The sequence below is a fragment of the Brienomyrus brachyistius genome, chromosome 18 (assembly GCF_023856365.1).
Source record: "Brienomyrus brachyistius isolate T26 chromosome 18, BBRACH_0.4, whole genome shotgun sequence".
NCBI classification, from domain to species: domain Eukaryota; kingdom Metazoa; phylum Chordata; class Actinopteri; order Osteoglossiformes; family Mormyridae; genus Brienomyrus; species Brienomyrus brachyistius.
Genome location: NC_064550.1, coordinates 7,637,636 through 7,656,577, shown reverse-complemented (window position 1 = coordinate 7,656,577; position 18,942 = coordinate 7,637,636). Strand labels below are relative to the sequence as shown.

The 18,942-nt window shown below is 38.6% G+C and overlaps 1 protein-coding gene across 4 annotated transcripts in view; it reads left to right on the top strand.

The window, feature by feature from the left end:
* The window catches only part of zbtb20 (zinc finger and BTB domain containing 20), a 74,697-nt gene that overhangs the window by 26,468 nt on the left and 29,287 nt on the right, over nucleotides 1–18,942 (top strand). For 2 of the 4 annotated variants that reach the window (XM_048984372.1, XM_048984369.1), the window contains exon 2: nucleotides 5,049–5,115. The exons of 1 other annotated variant lie outside the window; for it this stretch is intronic. The gene's annotated coding sequence lies outside the window, so the exon portion shown is untranslated. Of the gene's footprint in view, nucleotides 1–5,048; nucleotides 5,116–7,203; nucleotides 7,235–18,942 lie in introns of all 4 variants that reach the window. One more of the 4 variants, XM_048984370.1, reaches the window with a different exon arrangement.

Sequence of the window (18,942 nt, the reverse complement as noted above, 5' to 3'; positions counted from 1 at the left end):
GTTTCTAAAGGTATGTGTGACATAATATGGAATATTATATTATATAACACTTAGAGAAATTGATTTTTAGGACAATAGCAAAAAGATGTAACCTGCAGCAGATAACGTAACCTTTGGAGAATGTAACCTTTAGAGAATGCATGGCATTCATGTTGCACAGTGTAACCATATAAGTATGTATCTGCAGCCTATGTTAGCCCTACGACACATCGCTATGTTGTAAGCCATAAAATGTAAGTAGTGTGTAGCTTAACTTGTAACCATGTAAGGAAGCACCCAAAGCCTACTGCCATAGTCTTTGAGAGAAAGGCATACGTTCTGATTACTGCTATACATGGGTGTTGTTAGGCCTATATTAGGGGGGCTTTAGCTCCACCCCCCCTCCCCCCAACAAATGTATATGTATTGGCTTAATAAGCTTATTAAAGCTTGTAGAGATGGTCTTGCCACAATTCTGCTCATCGGAACGGCTAAGCAACTGGTCGAGGAAGAGATGATACTTAGGACGTCCGTTGTGTTGAATATCTGATAACAGATCAGAAAACTGTATAAAAATCGGTGTAAGTCAGCATCAGACAGACTCTCGCTGGGTGTCCACACTTGGTGGTCTTTGTGGATGCAATAAAGACCGACTCTGAAGATCTACGCAAGCGGCGCCTGACTCCTGGTTGGCTGAGAAGGAAAACCACTTGAGCATGAATGACGATACATGAGGTATTGTGGTCGTGGTCAGGTGAACCAAATTCTGGAGCCGGGGTAGCGAGAGAGAGAGAGAGAGAGAGAGAGAGCAGATGTTCCACTGCAACAGATCATCCCTACATATGGGTCTGTTGTGTACACGCCGTGGAATGATCTAGATGGCTGAGGTTCTGTACAGTAGATCTTGCGCAGATGGGCCTTTGCGAAGGGAAAATGAAAAAGCAAAACATTTTGTATAAAAAAAAATTAAAAATAAGACAAAAAAACAATACAGATACTAGTTCTGGCATATTAAAAATATGTGATCAGATTCATCCAAGTATGCGCAAAGCCTGAACCATCCAAACGGGTAACAGGGTAGACCATATAGATCTTGGAATTTTTTGGTGTTCATGCTAAAGAACTAGGAGACCCAGTCCAACTGAGTGACTTTATAATAGACTGCAGACGAGAGAGACGTACAGCCCATTAGCCAGCGATGATTCTCTAATGAGATATAAAACAGAAGTGCCTTTACAGCCACTACTCTGTGTGGGAGGACCCAAGGTCCTTCTGTCTCACAAGTTGGGCTGGCTAAGTTATCTCACAAGAAGAGCTAATAAACGGGGCCATTAAAGGAGAGAGACGAGCAGGGAAACCTAGCAACTACAAGTCACACTTGCAACAGGTTCTTAGCTAAAGATACGTTAGGGAAGCATCCTCGTGTCACAGAAATATATGTGGCATCATTTCTGCATCGTCCCGCTTGGAGTTTGCACTTTTGACCATCTCTATATCCCACAGATTAAAGCAGCAAACTCTCGTGAATTTGTAACATTGTTTTTTTTTTTTTTTTTTTTTTTTTTTTTGCATTTGAACCAACGTAGAAGCCACTCAGTTTCATCTTGTTTGGAAAGATATTGTTTAAGCAACGTAGGGCATAGTTTCTTATAGGAATTCAGACAGGATTCCCAATGTCCTCTACAGTTTTCGCACATCTAAATAATTGCCTAATTTTGATGCATAGAACTATAAATGGCAAATGAGGAGAACATAGTGCCCGCCTACCTGAGGCCTGTGGAGCTCTGAACCTGTCAGTTTATTATTGTAGTCGTTCAAAATTTACTGAGACAAAATTATAATAGAAAAGGCAACTGTACACTTACACCACAAAAATCACCTCGTCTGTCAGAATCAGAATCAGGTTAATTAGACAAATATGTTTACACTCGGAGGGAATTTGTTCTCCGTTTGTCAATGGCTGTCAGGGAGGCGTTTTCTGCAAGAAATAAAATGAAAACGATTTTTGCATGTAGACTTTGAAAACTGGAGAAAAACTGAAAGTGGAGATTGTATTTTCATTTTATTATTTTCATCTTAATTTTATTTTCAGCAGTAAATCCCTCCGATGCATAATTATATATATATAGCAGGTACGTCGTTAAGGCCAGACAATGATGACATACAGTCTGATTGCATGTGTGGTTGATAAATTTACAGAGTGTATGTCGGTGCTCAGAACGTTGGCATAAATACGGCAAAATGGAAGGCTGGAGAAAAGAATAATTTGGATATATTAGACGCAAGTAAGGGCTTCATTAGAGCTGTTTTAAAACGATTAGCAACACATTTATAACATAATATAATGTATTTCTAGCGATCTGTCAAGGGTTTTCCAGTTACAGAAAGAAAGGCCCTCATTTTTTAGTTTTGGGTTTTAGTAAGTGGATGATTTAGAAATAAATCATTAGTCTAGTCTGTTCATTTGGTGTAACAATGGAAGATAACTAAGTATGCCAAATATGTGTAGTAACAGTAGGAGTTGCTACAAATCTGCCAAATTACAACTCCAAGATTTTGCATGAAAATCAAGTCTACTACAGTTGTACAGTATATAGCATGTAGATATGTGGGAGTTATTAACTCATTTATTAATGAAAGGAAAGGCATCAAATCTACAATAGTACTGGCACAGTCATAGTGGAATGCTTGCTAACCCAAAGAGTTTTTTTAAATTGTTAAAAAAATATTGTATTTTTCTGAAAAGAAATTTCAGTTTAGTTTGTGTTGGAATATTCTAGAAGCTTACTTTTATTGCCTGTAATTGAACATTATGCCTTAGATACATTTTTTAAGTATGCAGCTCATTTTTTGTGTGTGCAATCCAGGCCCATAATATTCTGCTTCTGTCGTTAAATATGTATTATTTATAGATTAAACATCCAATGTTTATTTTGATGTAAGAAACAGGCCAGTCTAGGCTGCTTTCAAATATAGCTGGCAATCTTTTGCACAGAGTTTTATGCCTTAATGAACAACCAGACCATCGCAGATTTCAGCTGTCCACATTTGCACGTTCCTAAAACTTATTTGCCATATTCACCGTAGTCTCTGTCATTGTTTTTTATCTCCTTCGTCTAATTCCTCCTCAGTTTTTGTGGAATAAACCTGCACGTGAATTTCTGCAGTTCTCTTCTACGACGGTGCTGCTGTCTTCTGACTGTATTTGAACATTTTTTTTTAATTGGCAGTGGTAACAAGTGCAGTATTCAACTTTGCTGTAAGCAGTGCAGCTTGTCTGATTGGCCAGTCAGTTTTTGCCCCTCTACAATAAGTACAATGACCTCAGATTTTTCCAGATAATGCTGATGTCATTCTCTGTGTTTTGTTTTTCTACCCCTTTTTCGGTTTGGGTTCTTTCAGCTGCGGCAGAGCGTATAGCGGCAGGGCTTAAGGATGTCTGCTTGTTTTATTAAAATTTAAATGCGCCTCTTTTGGCTCCTCTATCAGCTCGCTCCTCGTCTGTCACTTGATGTAGCAGATGATGAAACTCTTATGAAAGAGACAGACATCATCTCTCCTGTTGTTTGACCTTTTGTCCCTCCGACGGTTTCTGGTGCTCAGTTGCTCTAAAAATCATGAAAACAGTGCCTCTGTTTGTGTCGTCTCTCCAAGCATACGGAAAAGAAAAGTCTATTTTTATATTTGCTTTTATTAGGAAGCGTAACGTGACGTCATGTAAGGCCGGCCGATTTGCAGGTTTTAAAACACGAAATGTGGGACCCGTAATAATTGTGGGAAATATAAATGTACGCTTTTAACTAGGATGTAGAATGTAATCAAATGGCTTAACGTAAGAAAATGCATTTTCTTATTCTGGGTGTTTTACCATTTGCAGTTGTAGGTTTACGTTTTTACAGTCATTAATATTTAATGTGTTAGAGGAAATAGAGAGGTAGTCTGGAAGCAAAGGGCACGAAGAAGGAGAACATTGAGGCGGGGATTCCGCTCCATCACAGGGCGTGCACACAGATCATCACAGGGCGTGCACACAGATAATCACAGACTGCAGGCTATTTGGCTGAAAGCGGTAGTGGTTGGTATACGTAGGTGCTACAGTCTTACTGACAGATTTTAGCCCATTTTTCCATCCTCATGGTCATGAGATGTAAATGTTTGTTGTGCGGCAGATTTTTATCGTGGTGGAATCTCTCTCTCTGTCCCTCCACCCCACCTCCCCCCCCCCCCCCCCCCCCCCCCCCGTTTTGATGGCTCACTGTTTCACCAAATTTTACAGGTTTTTCATCACTCAGCTCTGCGTTCGTTTTCTGCAGTTGGGTTGAAATGCGTGTATGAATAAATGTATCAGTGATTATTGGTGAGCAGGAATGCGCTGATTTTTAAAGCCATCGGTTGGTGTGAAAGTCATCGGAAGAAAATATCCCATTTATAATCATCCACTGTTAACATTATCACACCTACAGAGATGGACATATCCAATGGGGTATGATTTGGATCCTGGTACATATGCATTCACAAAATCAAAATCTAAAAAAAAACAAATCTAAAACAACAAATGACACCTAAAAGGAAATTGCTTTTTCATTACCCGTATGTTAGCTAGGTTACCATCAGCAAGGACGTAAGCATACAGTTGGAAAAATACAAAATACAGCCTGATTGGTGTAGAGAGATAAGCGTTCCTTTGAAAATATTTATCTTCTGCGTTTTCACTGGCAGTCAGTGGTTAAAACCTTTGTGTAGGAAAACATTTTGAAAACAGAGGGCTAGATTCTGGCCTTGTGATGAAGGACATGGACTTTTTCCAAGTCTCGGCAAGGTCCTGCTGTGATACTCTTGAATAAAACAATAATTCAGTCAGGGACCTGTTGAATTAAATCACTTTCAGAATTTGCAAAAAGTTGGCATTGTCTAACTTTTGGAATGTGAAATATGTTTTGATTATCACGCGGCATATACTTAACTATAAATAAAAATCCTTACAGAATATTACAAAATAAATAAGTCTTGGTTACCATCAGTATAATGATGTAGGAAACTAGTAACACTACATTCTTTAACTCTTTCAGTTTTTGAAGAAAGTTATCAAGGGCTGACCACAGAGGCTAAGATCAATTTGAATAAATTCTGTTTGAGGTAAGTGCTTTCATTATTTCTTAAGTGTAATTGAAATCGTCTTTTTGTGAATTCGGCAAAATGACTTTTTTGCTGCCTCCCAACCCCTCAGGCATTGCCCTTAATAGATATGTTCCCCTAACACATGTAACGGTGGTTATACTATAGCTGAATGTTTGCACGTATGTTTCTGTGCACAAAACAGGTGTCACTGCCTGGTACAAAACAATCATCAGCATCATTTCTTAGGCCATACGTTTTATGTCTAAGTGAGGATGATTTGGAGAGCACACTAACATAGGCCAAATTTGGAGGAATTTAAATGATTGTACCATTCTTCATTGAATATTGCAAGACTCCTGCATCAATAGTAAAATGTTTTTTAGCGTAGTTCTGTATAGCTGTGAGTTAAATAGGCTTGTCTGAAAAATATTTTATCCCATTCAAAGTATCAAAGTTTATCAAGCATTTGTTTATCAAGCATTTGAGTGTTGAAAATGGATGGATGGATGGATTGATTTTAACTACAATTTTTCATGTCTGATTTCTAAGAAGAAAACGTCATATTTTCACCCAATTGACAGTTATATCAGAATTCCTGAAGTGTCAGATAGGACAGGATCCAGATTGAATATTTACCATCTATTAATATTGGTAAATATTTCTGGAGCAAATACTTCCGGCTTGTAGGGAATGGGAAATTTCATGATAATGAGATGCACTGAAGAAATGGTATATTTTGTTTTCGATATAGGATAGCTACATCAGAGTCTAAATTTGGAATTTTGAGCAGGACTGACTATACAAAGCCTGATGATGCATATGCATTATGATAAGGCTAGACTCAAGTTACAGTCTATAAGCAGTTTTGTAAAAGTGAGATATGATGGAGAGATGGTAGATTTTACTTACAGTTCATTTTAATACTGCTTTATAATAGTAATGGTAATAATGGCTGAATTTCATTGAAATGATGTTAATGAAATCATTGTTACTATTATTAAACCATGTGGTTGTTCAGGAGCTGAAAGTCACATTTGCATAGATTTATATATATTTTTAATAGTGTCCATGAATTTACATTAATAGGTGGTGTCAGTGATTTTGATTAGCTGGTATATATAGACTTTCCAAAGGGTTTAACTTTGGAACTCTTTGACAAGCTACTGCATTTGTGTGGAGTTTGAACATTTTTTTGCATTACAAAATATGCTGGACTGCTAGATTGTTTCCCTAAGAAGGATACATGCAAAAAAATGTGCACTTAGAAGGAGAAAGCGTCTTTATTTTCAAAAAAGAAGGAAATTGGTTTGACAATTATGTCCCAAATGGTAGAAGAGAATGAAGAATAAAAAAATTGCTAACAACTTCACTGGAGGCCATGCAGGAAAAGAATACATTAACTATTCATAAGTACAGTACAAATAAACCAATTTTATTTTTTTTCCAAGGTTTAATGTTTTATTATTACAGTGGATGATTTGGTTTGTACTGATCAAGTTACTTGTTACTACTAATTACAAATATGTAACTTTGTGTCTTTTAATATTTGTTTCAAGTTTTATTAATATGAAAACTTCCAATGATTTTTACATAGTCATCTAGTCACCCTCAGCCAATGGAAGACCCACAGAGGGTTTTCTTTCCTGAATTAAATTAAGAAATGAATAAACCAAGAAGAAACTTAATAACATTTAACAAATACACATTTTTTTATAACACCGTAGGTTGTGAGGCTTCAAACATATAATGTAAACATACTATTTTTCTGGCAGAACAGATAATAAAGCTAAACACATTTGTGAAATGTAATTATTACTTTTATTTTTTGTTTAGTTATTGTTATTCAGATTTGAAATGATTAATGCAGCTTTTCAGTTTGAGGGAAAACCTCTTTCTCTTGGTCATCACGCTGCTGGGCCAATCGTGATTTTTGACGCAAACCTGTTTTCTGAATCTGGGAGGCAGATTTCCTCTTAAATGAATCAAGATCCACTGATTTCACGATTCATTTGATACATTCATAAGCTTAATTTTGTCAGTCGTACTGTAAATCAAAAGCTAGTCCGCATTGCTAAAGATCTCTACTCCGGTTTCATCTGTCCATAGGTCACCTCCTTGAGTATTGTGATTTCCCTTGGTAAGTTTTGGAAAATACCCATTTTGCTTTTTACTGTGTCTTTTCCAGTAGTGCTGTCCACCTTGGCCTCCTTGGCTTAGTGTGCTGTGGGTTGAACCCCTTCCTCCAGATTGCACCAGGTCACCCTTAAGCCTTGTATCTGGTGTTTGCACTGACCTTTTAAGGCATCTCTGGTCAATTTTGTTCTTCCTACTATGTCCTGGGAGGTTCTTGATAGTTCTGTGAGCAGCAGACTTATTAATAACATCGGGAACTGTTGAAACCGAGGTGCCAAGGTCTTTGGAAATGGCCTTGTGCCCTTTAGAATTTTGTATGCTTGGTGATAATAGCATTTCTTATCATTGTGAAAAAGGAACAGGGACTAAAAATGGACCTTTTAAGCATTAAAGCCATCATTCATTGGGTAATTCGTAAGTCATGTGAGGACCCAAAATTTATCACAGGTGAGTGTAATTTAACTACAATGCCAATCTAGTTCTTTTTTCCCCCAAACTAATTTGAATTCTCGGAAAGGGTACCAATAAATGTGTCAAGGTAATATTTCAGTTTTTTTGTACATTTTCCTCCCATTTTTTTTTCCGATTGCGATTGTTTGTATCGGCCGTTCTGTAACATGGCTGTTTAGGCTCTTTCGCTATGCATCTTTTTTCAGGAGATATTGTACATTCAGGAGGTATTTGAATGTTAAAATAATATTCAGAGGTGCCAATTAACTATCACCTGCTGCATCTGTGACATGCAGCCTTAGTGAGCTTGTTCCTCTGAAGAACCACAAAGCACTACATGGCCTTGCACCGCCTTACCTCGCTGACCTCCTGACCCCTTACTCTCCCCTTCGCTCTATCCGGTCATCTAGCTGTAATCTGTTCCTTGGCCCTCGCGTCAGGCCTCTCACTTTGGGTGGAAGGTGATTCAGTACCATTGCCCCCAAACTCTAGAATTCTCTTCCTCAGACTCTCCGTGACTTGCTCTTCACTTTCCACTTTTATATCTGACTTAAAAATGTCCCTGTTTAATGAACATTTCTCTTCCTGTTCTACTTAGGTAGGTGTGTGTGTGTGTGTGTGTGTGTGTGTGTGTGTGTGTTTTTCTTCCTTGTAAAGCGACCTTGGGTTTGTGAATGGTGCTGTATAAATGTACCACTATTATTATTATTTTATTATTAATAATAATATTAATAATAACTTCAAATTGAAGCCCTTTAAGACCGGCACACGCTGACAGTGTATTGACTCAGGCACACTCCTTCTTCTGCCCTTCATTAGTGAGCTCAGAATCCGCCTCCATTTTCCATTCATCTCAGTCCATGAATCGTGAAATGATCATGTGGTAAAACTACGCTTGTATGTGAATGGAAGTAGCCCTCTCTGGTCAGGTAGAGGTTTAACTAAATTGGATGAATGAAAACTGGATGCATCCCCAGACTGAACATTTCCCAAAGGACGTGTTTCGGAGATTGTAATCTGTGTACTGAATTTAAAAGCTATGAAAGATTCCCAGGTCTTTCACGAGTAGGTTTTTTTTAAAACTGTTCCTCTCTTTTCTTTTTTCATGTGGACAATTTTGAACCTGTAACAGATGGAGTGAACAAATGGTTATTTCATATGGGACCCCTTACACAAGAATGCATAAAACTGCATCAGAGCTCGGCCCAAATTCTGCCACACAATAGGGTTTGAATAATATCACTATGGTATAAGAGGGGAGAGAGAAACCAAGGTTGGCAGGAAAGATGATAAACATGACAGGGTCTGCAAAAGGCATCAGATTTAGCCTGGACCCACAATGCACTGCTCTTTATGTTAGCCAGCCAGGAGTAAAAAAAACGAAATTTTAGGCAAAACAACACTTCCATTAGAATGAGACATTTGAAACATTTGCTTATGAATCCTTTCGTCTTGCCATTCCATAAATCACTTGGGACAGTATACGTTTGTGTTGGCATGAATATTCCGAAAGAAATTTAGAAGTTAGTATGGTCATTTTCATATCTCTGCAAACAGTTCAGTGATAAACAACGCAGCCTTTGGAAATAGAACTTTATTTTAACAATTTCTGGAATAATGAAAATGAATGGGACTGCGGGTTCTCAGCTATTTAAGAGAGGTTCAGAAGACAGGAGACTAAATTGTGCAAGGACGTTTTTAACAGATACATTCACTTTTTTGCTAATTCTATATGCATGCACCAGATTGCTTCAAAAATATATATTTTAGGCAAGGTAATAGGGACAGTGATATACAGCAATGGCAGCAATTATTTGCGAAAAAAATAACATTACTCTTTGTGCATACTGTATCATCCTTATATAATTCCTTGAAACAAAATCAATGTCCTGAAAAAGAGACAATGGAGATGCATGAGCTTTGTCAATCTCTTACCTTTGATGCCTACACAGAAGTATACAAAGATGTATCCATGAAATAGATTGCCAAAAACAGGTTTCCGCAACAATGAAAATAAGCACAGCCGTGTGGTTAAATGGTTTCAGCTTTTCAGCGTCTAACAAAAACAGCGGTCATATGATTTCATACTTTGAAGACATACGAAGCTCCATTTTACAATACAAAGCATGTCACCATTTTAAATTTTATTTTGGTGCTTCTGCCGTAATGTTAAGAAGAGTAAGTTGAAATCTTGCCTTTTGTCATAGCAACAAGTTTTGGCATCTGTGTTTTATGAAATAAATGGGCGTTTATTCGTAAACCTCAGCTGGATCCCTAGCAAAGGTATCGAAGGCTAAAGCACAGGGCAAGCACCCATTTGTGAGGATTCCTTATTTTTTTCAAACTGAAGATGTTTCTTAACAGAGAATTTTAAAATGTTTTTTCTTCCTGATCGCCACAGAGGCCTTGGTATCAGGAAAAAAAAAAGAAAAGAAAACCGATTGAATTATTTCTTATTGAAAAGAGGAGTAATGCTAGGCAGCAAAGAATACATTTGTAGTGTATCAAAATATTTATATTGATTTTCAGGGATTGTGAGTTTGTGATGAAACAAAAACATTATTGTCTGTAGGCATTGCTTTTAAAAGCTTTCTCTGTTTAAAGACATAATACCCTTTGAGAATACTGGCAACGATGCCTTTAATTAGAGGAATAAAAAGAAATCTGCACTTGTTCTTTGATTGCATGTGGAGCAGCACTCTGTTACCATATATATATTATAATCACACACTCACATAAACATAGTGAGTACTGAAAACATAAACTAATATCTTTGTTTTAATTTGAAGGAAAATGATTGCCAAGTTCTCTATGTCATGAGCAGAGTTGGGTAATTCAGGTCCAGAGAGTGAAAGTCCAGACCAGGATTTTGTTTCAACCAACCAGTTGAGCATAAAGAGTCAGTCACAGAATCAGTCAACTGGTTGGTTGAAACAAAATCCCGGCCTGGACTTTTACTCTCTGGACCTGAATTACCCAACTCTGGTCATAAGTGTGTAGTTTTGTTTTTTGTCAGAGAACATATTCATCTGAGCAGGATACTGCATTTCAAAATATGGTTTCTTCTTAAACAGTTTAGTTTTGACCTCTTTGGACCTAGTGAGTTGATGCTCATGCTGTAATCCAGAAAAGGAGAACGGTTTTGTCCTAGTTGGTGAGCTGCTTTGTAAGTTATCAATCTTATAGCAAGGCTTGTGCAATACGCAATGGCAGTGGTGAGTACCTATAGACAGTGGTTGCTCCATTGACGTTTCACATTGATGGCTCTTGGCCACCCAATGCTCTGTTGGCGGTTCATGTTTTTTCCAACCTCAGACCACTCTCAGAAGGTATTCCCCACTCAACTGCTACCATACCCTGGGAATAATGGAATTGTTATCATTGGTGATTGGAAGATACCGTTCCCATGATGCTCGAGTAATGAAGTTGGTCATAAACTTCAGTGGATCAGGTCCTACAAGTTCTCTTCAGAACTCCGCGTGTTTGACTGTTGTGATCGCAAATTGTCTTGCTGTTTCTTAGCTAGTTTGTATGGGTGCATGTTCTCTGTGAGCTAACAGTCCCCCTTGCCTGTCAGCAATCCACTGGTCCTGTAAATGAGCTCTTTATCACTTTGTTGACAAGGAATGTTGAAATCTGGGCATGTATTTTTTTTTCTAGTGTAGTATTCAACAGGATTATAAGTGAACTTTGAGCTCATTTTTTCAAGAACGGGTGGCTTGTTACTACTGCTGGGTGGTACAGTATACCGGTTCATACCGGATACTGTTTTTTATTATTGTTATGATATGAATTTTTCATATACCGCAATACCGGTTTAAATAGCCTGCACAACGTTCGGAAAGTGGTGCAGCTGGAATCTTTAAGGGGGGACCTTTCCACTGCTGCACAGCTAACAATATACCGCGAAAGGTCAGAAACTGAAGATATAGCTGACGCTGGAGTTGAAAATAATGAGACACTTGGGTTGTCAAAAATTGATTGTCTGATTTAGATACTCATTTTCACCATTATTGATACCAGCGGTGCACGCGCACACTCGCATAGCCCCTCCCCTCCTCTCCATAGCCGCGGAACGCATTCACGCTGGTTAACATTCATATACCAAGTTGGTCGATCATGGCATATGATGCAGTTGAAGGAACTTCGCAAGCTGCTTTAGTTAAAAAAAAATATATACAAAAAATTGTACTGAAATGTAAAATTGCTGTATTTTGCAGATGAGCATGAAAAGGCTAGGGATGTCCATAATCCTGTATGCAAACAGTGCTACAGAGTTCTGGCAACGAAGTCAAGTAGCATGTGAAACCTGGCGAAGCATCTTAAAGACCGACATCCCGGTCAGTATGAGAAATTTCACGAGATCAGTAAAGCTCGTGTTCCAGCAACACTGGACTATTAAACACTTACCAAAAATGTTACCTTGGCCGGTGCACACCTTGACATTAGCCGTTTTTTATTCTATTTATCCTTTATTTTTCCAGGAAGGTTCCATTGAGTTACAATAGCTCCCATTGAGTTACAATAGCTCTTCTTCCAGGACGAAGATGGCAACAAATAAGAAAAGTCTAAATTCAATATATTTTGTAATATATTCCACTCATGTGGGGCATAACAACAAAAGCCGGATTTCCTCAGTTCTGTGCCTGTGTTGATAGGCTGAAGAAAAAGTTTAACTGATGAACGAGTTCTGTATGTATTAGTGCAGATTGTCAGCAAACTACATATGTACCAAGGTAATTTGCCCATTAAAACCTTTGCAATAAAAAACAGGCAAGAAAAGGAAATTTATAAGCAGTTAGACAACAAACACGATGGCCGACTGTTATCGTTAATGTAGCAGATATGTGCAATGGCTAATAATAAAATAATATGGTTAATGTGGGAACAATGCAAAAACGTAAAACAAAAATGCGTCCGGTAAAATCCTGTAAAATGTGGTTAACGCCCAGTCATACTTAAAAAAGAAAAAATACCCTTTTATACCGTGAAATTGATATAAAAATACTGTGATATACGGCGGTCATACCGCCCAGCTCTATTTGTTATTAGCAGTTACTTTCCATCTGCTAGTTTCTTTGTAACTTTTTCTAATTTGTTCTGATTTGTGATTTTGTGGCAATATAATAAATACAAGTTAAAATATGAATTAACAAAGGTATATTCTACAAATAAAGTGGTCAAATGTATCATTTGAAACATTTCAACATTTCAAATCATTGATGTATCTATATAATATATAATATAAAACATTATATAGCTACCCAATCAGACTTGCTCATGAATGGGATCGTCTTGATACATGTGACTTGTTTCAGTTTTGGATACATGCAGGGTTGGCAACTTTGGTCAGCTGGCTGGAATAAGATTTTCAGTTTGAGACAAGTCTGCATGCACATGCACACTCAGTTACACATTTACCTTGTAGATAGTCTTTTGAGTTTCTTAATTACAGAAATACAGCATGATTTGAAATGTTCAAATACAGGGGTTTTCATGACAGTAAACTTAATGCCTTACTGGAAGAAGCACTAGTTTCATGCTTTGCAAATGTGCACCAACATGCATTAAAAATATTCATATTGTGATCAGAGTTGGCATTTTGCTGCTTCGGTGTGTCCTTGTTATTTATGCCCCTAACCACCTAAATTCCTTCTGTGGGATTTTGACATCCCCAAGTTTGTCGTTACAGAGAGATGCTTGCTCGCACGCCTCATGCAGGCTGTCGGTTAACTGTATATTAGCACAGAAGAACAGTAACTAGCATAATCAGACAATGATGACAACGTAAGCGGCAGTGCAGTCGATAAATAACACCAAATGATAGCGGTGAATAGCACAAAACCATGCAAAACTCTATCCCAAAAACAAACAGCAAGATAGAATGGTGGTGATGAATAGAAGGTGCAAATGATCAGCAGTTTAATCTACAGCACCCTTATAATTATCAGACATTGAGTAGCCTGATAGCCTGTGGGTTTATACAGCCACTGAACCGTGGGCTATGGGTTCTACCTGAAGTGGAAGTGAAGTGGCTATGCAGGGTGATTGGAATCCCCGATGATTCCTGTCTGTCTGAGGCAAGCTGTGGTAAAAATGCCCTGAAGTGAAGGCACATGTGTGCTAGTGATGGGCTGGGCTGTCCACAGAACTCTCTGCAGCTCACTGCAGTGCTCAGCCAGGCAGTTTCCCTCTCTTAGTGCTCGATAGATATTTAGCAACATTGTAAGTTTGTCTCACAAAGAAATATGTATGATAAAGTACCTAATTTACATCTAAATGTCAAGCTTTTTCGCCAGATGAGTGTGAAAGCATTATAGTTCATTGAAGAGCTTACAGTTGAGTAGCTGAAGCAAGGCTGGTGTGGAGCCTTGAGTAAGGAATATTCTGGTGGGATGAGTCGTGGTTAAGTTTGATGTGGCAGATCACTGACATCTTTGTTATTGCAGTGAAGTGTGAGAGAAGCCACTGGAAACACGCAGTACATGCCACACATGTGCTCAGTAAGTCAAATCACCTAATATAAGGCAAGAAAGGATGACCTGTTTCACTGAAAGACAGAACTGGTGAAAAACAGTCATTTTCACCAGCGTAAATGAAATTATATACTTTAAATATTTTAAAATGTAATGGTCGAGGCAACGGGAAGGATTAATGGTAGTTATTGATAGCTTAAGGGATTTCAGATTTGTGCAGGTGGCATTGTTGTTGTAGAAGAAAGATCTCTTTGTTTATAGTTTGTGCTGTTGAAGAACTATGATTTTTATGGTGTCGACCTCTCATATGCCTGAGAAAACACTGCATGTGGCATTAAATTATGATTAATTACTTGTCACATGATTCACTAAAGTATGGGAGGGTAACGCGAGCCAAATATAAATAAGAAAAGAGAAGGAAAGGAAAGAAAAGAAGAAAACAGACACATGCCATAAAAATGTATACTTTCTAAGCTATTCTAGGATATTCTATGTTAACCCTATAAGAAGTAACCTCATGGCTGTGGCTGAACATCCATCCATTCTCCAAACCGCTTATCCTTCTTGGTCACGAGATATGGGCACGAGGCAGGGAACAATCCAGGACGGGGGGCCAGCCCATCACAGGGCACACTCACACACACATTCCTACATGCAATTTAGTAACTCCAATCTGCTTCAGCGTGTCTTTGGACTGTGGGGGGGGAAACTGGAGTACACAGAGGAAACCCAGGCGGAGACTCGAACCCGGCTCCCAGAGGTGCGAGGCATCAGTGCTAACCACTGCACCACCATGCCGCCCCGTGACTGAACATGCAAGCAAGAAATTAATTTTAAAAATATATGACATAACACTGCAAAATGGCCTCTAACAGAAGCATAAGATGTAAGGGAACAATGGACTAGGTATGAAACTTAGTAACAAGGAGCATGTTCACGTACATGTGATCTTTGGGGGTAGTATTCTGATACTACTATTTGTTTAAAATGATTTATATTTTTATTTTCTAGCTTTCTTCTTTTCATTTTAATTAGAGCACTTCCTTGCGTCATTTACACAGTGCCAGGTTCGGTTAGACTAGTTTTGACCAGTTTTATTTGACCCAGATTTTCTTACCTCTAACAAAAAAAGAGTGACATCACTAACCTGGATGCTGAGGAATTTTGGCAAATGAATGAAATGCCAATCCTGTGAGAAGCACATCGTGTTCGAGGAAGCAGTGTTTGTTCCAGGAAGCGCGCTAAACTACGACCTTGGCTGCCAGAATGTGGCGTTGGGGACGAGTGTTCGGCTATCGGGGGCTACGTCTGCACAGGGGATGCCATTCCTCTGCAACCCTCCAAACAACCCGCCAATCTCGATTGATTAGCCAAATACAATTCACAAAATGATTAGTTCTGACTCTTAACAGCTCTTTCTTAATTTTTATTAGTGTCACATGCTGTCGAGTTAATGTCAACTCCAGGCAACTGTATGAATGGAATTTCTTCAGAATTTCTTCATGGGTTGTGTATGAGTCCACATGAATCTGTCTGTCTGTCTCTTAGTCTACTACTAAATAAGACTGAAGTAAGATTGAAAGTTTAGGCTTGATTTTGCAAGCAACCCCCCCCCCCCCCCCCCCCCCCCCCCCCGCACATGTGCCCCAGCACTTAGTTGTATCAGTTTTTATATGTTTTCTTATCTACTATCCTCTAGCTCGTGGCGAGCTGATCACGGGGCAGTCTCTAGAGGCCTTCCGTCCTCTTTGGCTCGCCCCTGTTACTCCCAGTCCAGACCAAAGTTTGGCTCCTTGCCAGGTTTCCCGCCCTTGCAGACGCTCTTCCCAGCTCCCTTAGAATGTAATGGTGCCAGTTTTTGCCCATAATCGCTATTGTCCAGCCTTTTTCAAGCATTCCTATTCTATTTTTTATATATTTAACTGTTGCGTGTTTCTACCATGCTTGGAGATTTTTTATTTTTTTTTACATTGTCCATCTACTTTCTCAACCTCACAGTTATACAGTATGGTGGTCATTCAGTGCAGTAACATGTTGAACACTGTACACTTTCTTCAAGTGCATAGCTGCGTTTATTCAGTTAACACTGCACAAGTTAACACAAAATGCAATAACACGTGCTTCCTAAGGCTTTATTGTCTTTTCCTTTGTCTCTTTCTTCCTTTAAGTTTATATAGGTTATGAAGTTACATGGGAATATATACCATAGAATCCACTTTTGTTCGACCAGTCCATATGCATTGTTATGAACCTTGGCTCGTAGGACGTATCATATGGTGTGAGACTCTTCATCCCCGCCTTCGCTAAACAATCTTAGTCCAGCTCACCACAATAACCGCTTAGGAGGAGGCCTTTAGTCAGGAATAGCTACAGTCAATGTAACCGAAAAACCTGTACAACTGAAAAGGGAACCGGATTCTTGAAATATAATGAAACAACAATACTCCCTCTCTAGCAGTAAACACATCCTGAACACGTGGCACAGTTCCTGAAAGCCACTAGTGAACGGGTGAGTGCTGCTTCTCCTTCGTCCTCGCCTAGGGGTTTAACGCCACCCCCTACAAGTGGAATCATTTTCGGCCCTCCAATAGATCGCAGCAGCCCTAAAACGAATCAAGAGACGCAAAAGGCATAGCAACAGGGAACAGGAGTAGGTCATACACACACACACACACACACACACACAAACTAATATAAATAGTCTTCAGCCTATTCTTCGGAACACAGATTGAGACGTTGCTAAACACCGTGTCGGAACACTCAGTAATCACTAATCATAAATCACATATACATCATAGTAAAATATTGAAAGAAAATAGTTGAGGATCGCTGCTGTAAGCAGCAGGACAGGTGTCCACCACATGCATGGTATCCGATTTGCGAGCCCCAAAATCACAGGACCTAACCATCAGAACTGTCGGCGTGCATCTCTCCTCTGAGGTGTAAGGACACCTTCTCAGCCGTCTCCAAGGGAAACATCAGCGGAAAGGCCCAGAACCACCGATGCCTCTCCTACTCTTAGAAACCAGTTCCTGACTTAACACTAGAGAAGAAAAACATCCTGTTGACCACTAGCTTAGTATTCTCCATAACCAATGGAATCATCAAATTATGCCCAATATACTGTATATCCACTGGTATTAAGCAAAACCTACATATATTCAAGCACTGTGTAATATATATATATATATATATATATATATATATATATATATATATATATATAAAAACAAACAGGCAAAAGAACGATGCTGTTTACAGGACATTCTTAGAAAGTAACAGTAAGTTCATATTTTCAAGGGTGTGGTGGAACCACTTAGCGCATACATTCCCTATGGGGTGGAATTGGTTAACGTTCTGCTCTGAATGGATGTATTTCGGAAATCCCGAGACTCGTTGGCAGAGTCATGTTTGTGTTTATTAACTGATTTTGATAACGGAAAGTGTTTGCCCCTTTGAAATAATCAAAACACTGGACTTGCTAAGACGGTGTTTCTCAAAACCGGCCCTTGAGGACCCCAGAAAGTCCATGTTTTTGCTCCTTCCCGGTAGGGAGCTGGGAGGGAGCAAAAATGTGGACCATCTGGCAGGGAGCTGGGAGAGAGCAAAAATTTGGACTGTCTGGGGTTCCCTGAGGACCGGGTTGAGAAACACTGGGCTAAGAGATTTTTCTGTAGTCCAAAAACCGATGTTCCAGCTCCAGTGATATGAGTTTTGCTTTGGACTAGGGAGATATTGGCAAAAATATCTTTTCCCAATACAAATGTAGTCAATCACGCTCTGCCCAGTGATTAGAAGCAAAATTTATAGTCTTAAAGCATAATTTTCCTTGCTAAACTGTCAGAACTTAATGATATTTGAAGAGACAAGAGAATGAGCTTGTGTTTATTATTTTTTGCTTCTAATAAATGCCAGATTTTTTTGTGCACCATTTTTTGCAAATTACAAAAATGAAATTTTTACAACGTGAAATTGATTAAGCATTTGAGAAAGCTGGATTAGCAATTTTTTGCATTATTAGCTATTAATCTGGTTTTGTTTGAAGTAATCTGATAATGTTCAACAGGCATAAATCGCCTATAAATGGCATGAACTGCAAGCAGCAGAGTGCAAAAGAAACACTGAAATACTATAAATAATATACATACACATAATTAATGCATTTTGATGTGTGATTTTGACAGGAACTAAAGACAATGTGTCAAATATTATGTGAGGAATGAGCTACAGGTAGAATTGCTGAATATGGAAGCCTTGGTCACCTGTTGAAGTTAAATGGGGAAAATTCCTTCCTGTCTATAAGAAATGAATTTCAGCTCCTTATTTCCTAACATCTTAATCTGTTATGAAGTAAATAATACCATAATAAACCTGTGTGTATTTCCTGCCTGATTATCTGTTCACTCTGACATTGTTTTTGAAAATAAATCCTTATTTTTGTTTTTCACATATTTTCAACTTTCTTTTTCCTGAACCCAACCATTGGTCAAAAAAACCTCTCCTGTATTCAGCTGCGTAGGTATCCGTACTGGTATGACTATAATAAAATGTTTAATGCAGTACAGCTGTTTGTATTTTTGAAAAACAGGACAGGCAGAGATAAATTTCTGTGCTCTAGGCAAAATAAGAGGGTTTGGAGAAACGTAGGCCTTTTGCACTCCTAGAATCAGTGTTTTGGACTGACTGTTGATGCAATCAGAAATGTAATGGACCTTTTGGAATCTGTCAGTGCTGGACTTTATATTATAAAAATGAAATAACACGATTATGAAAGGGATGAAACTGA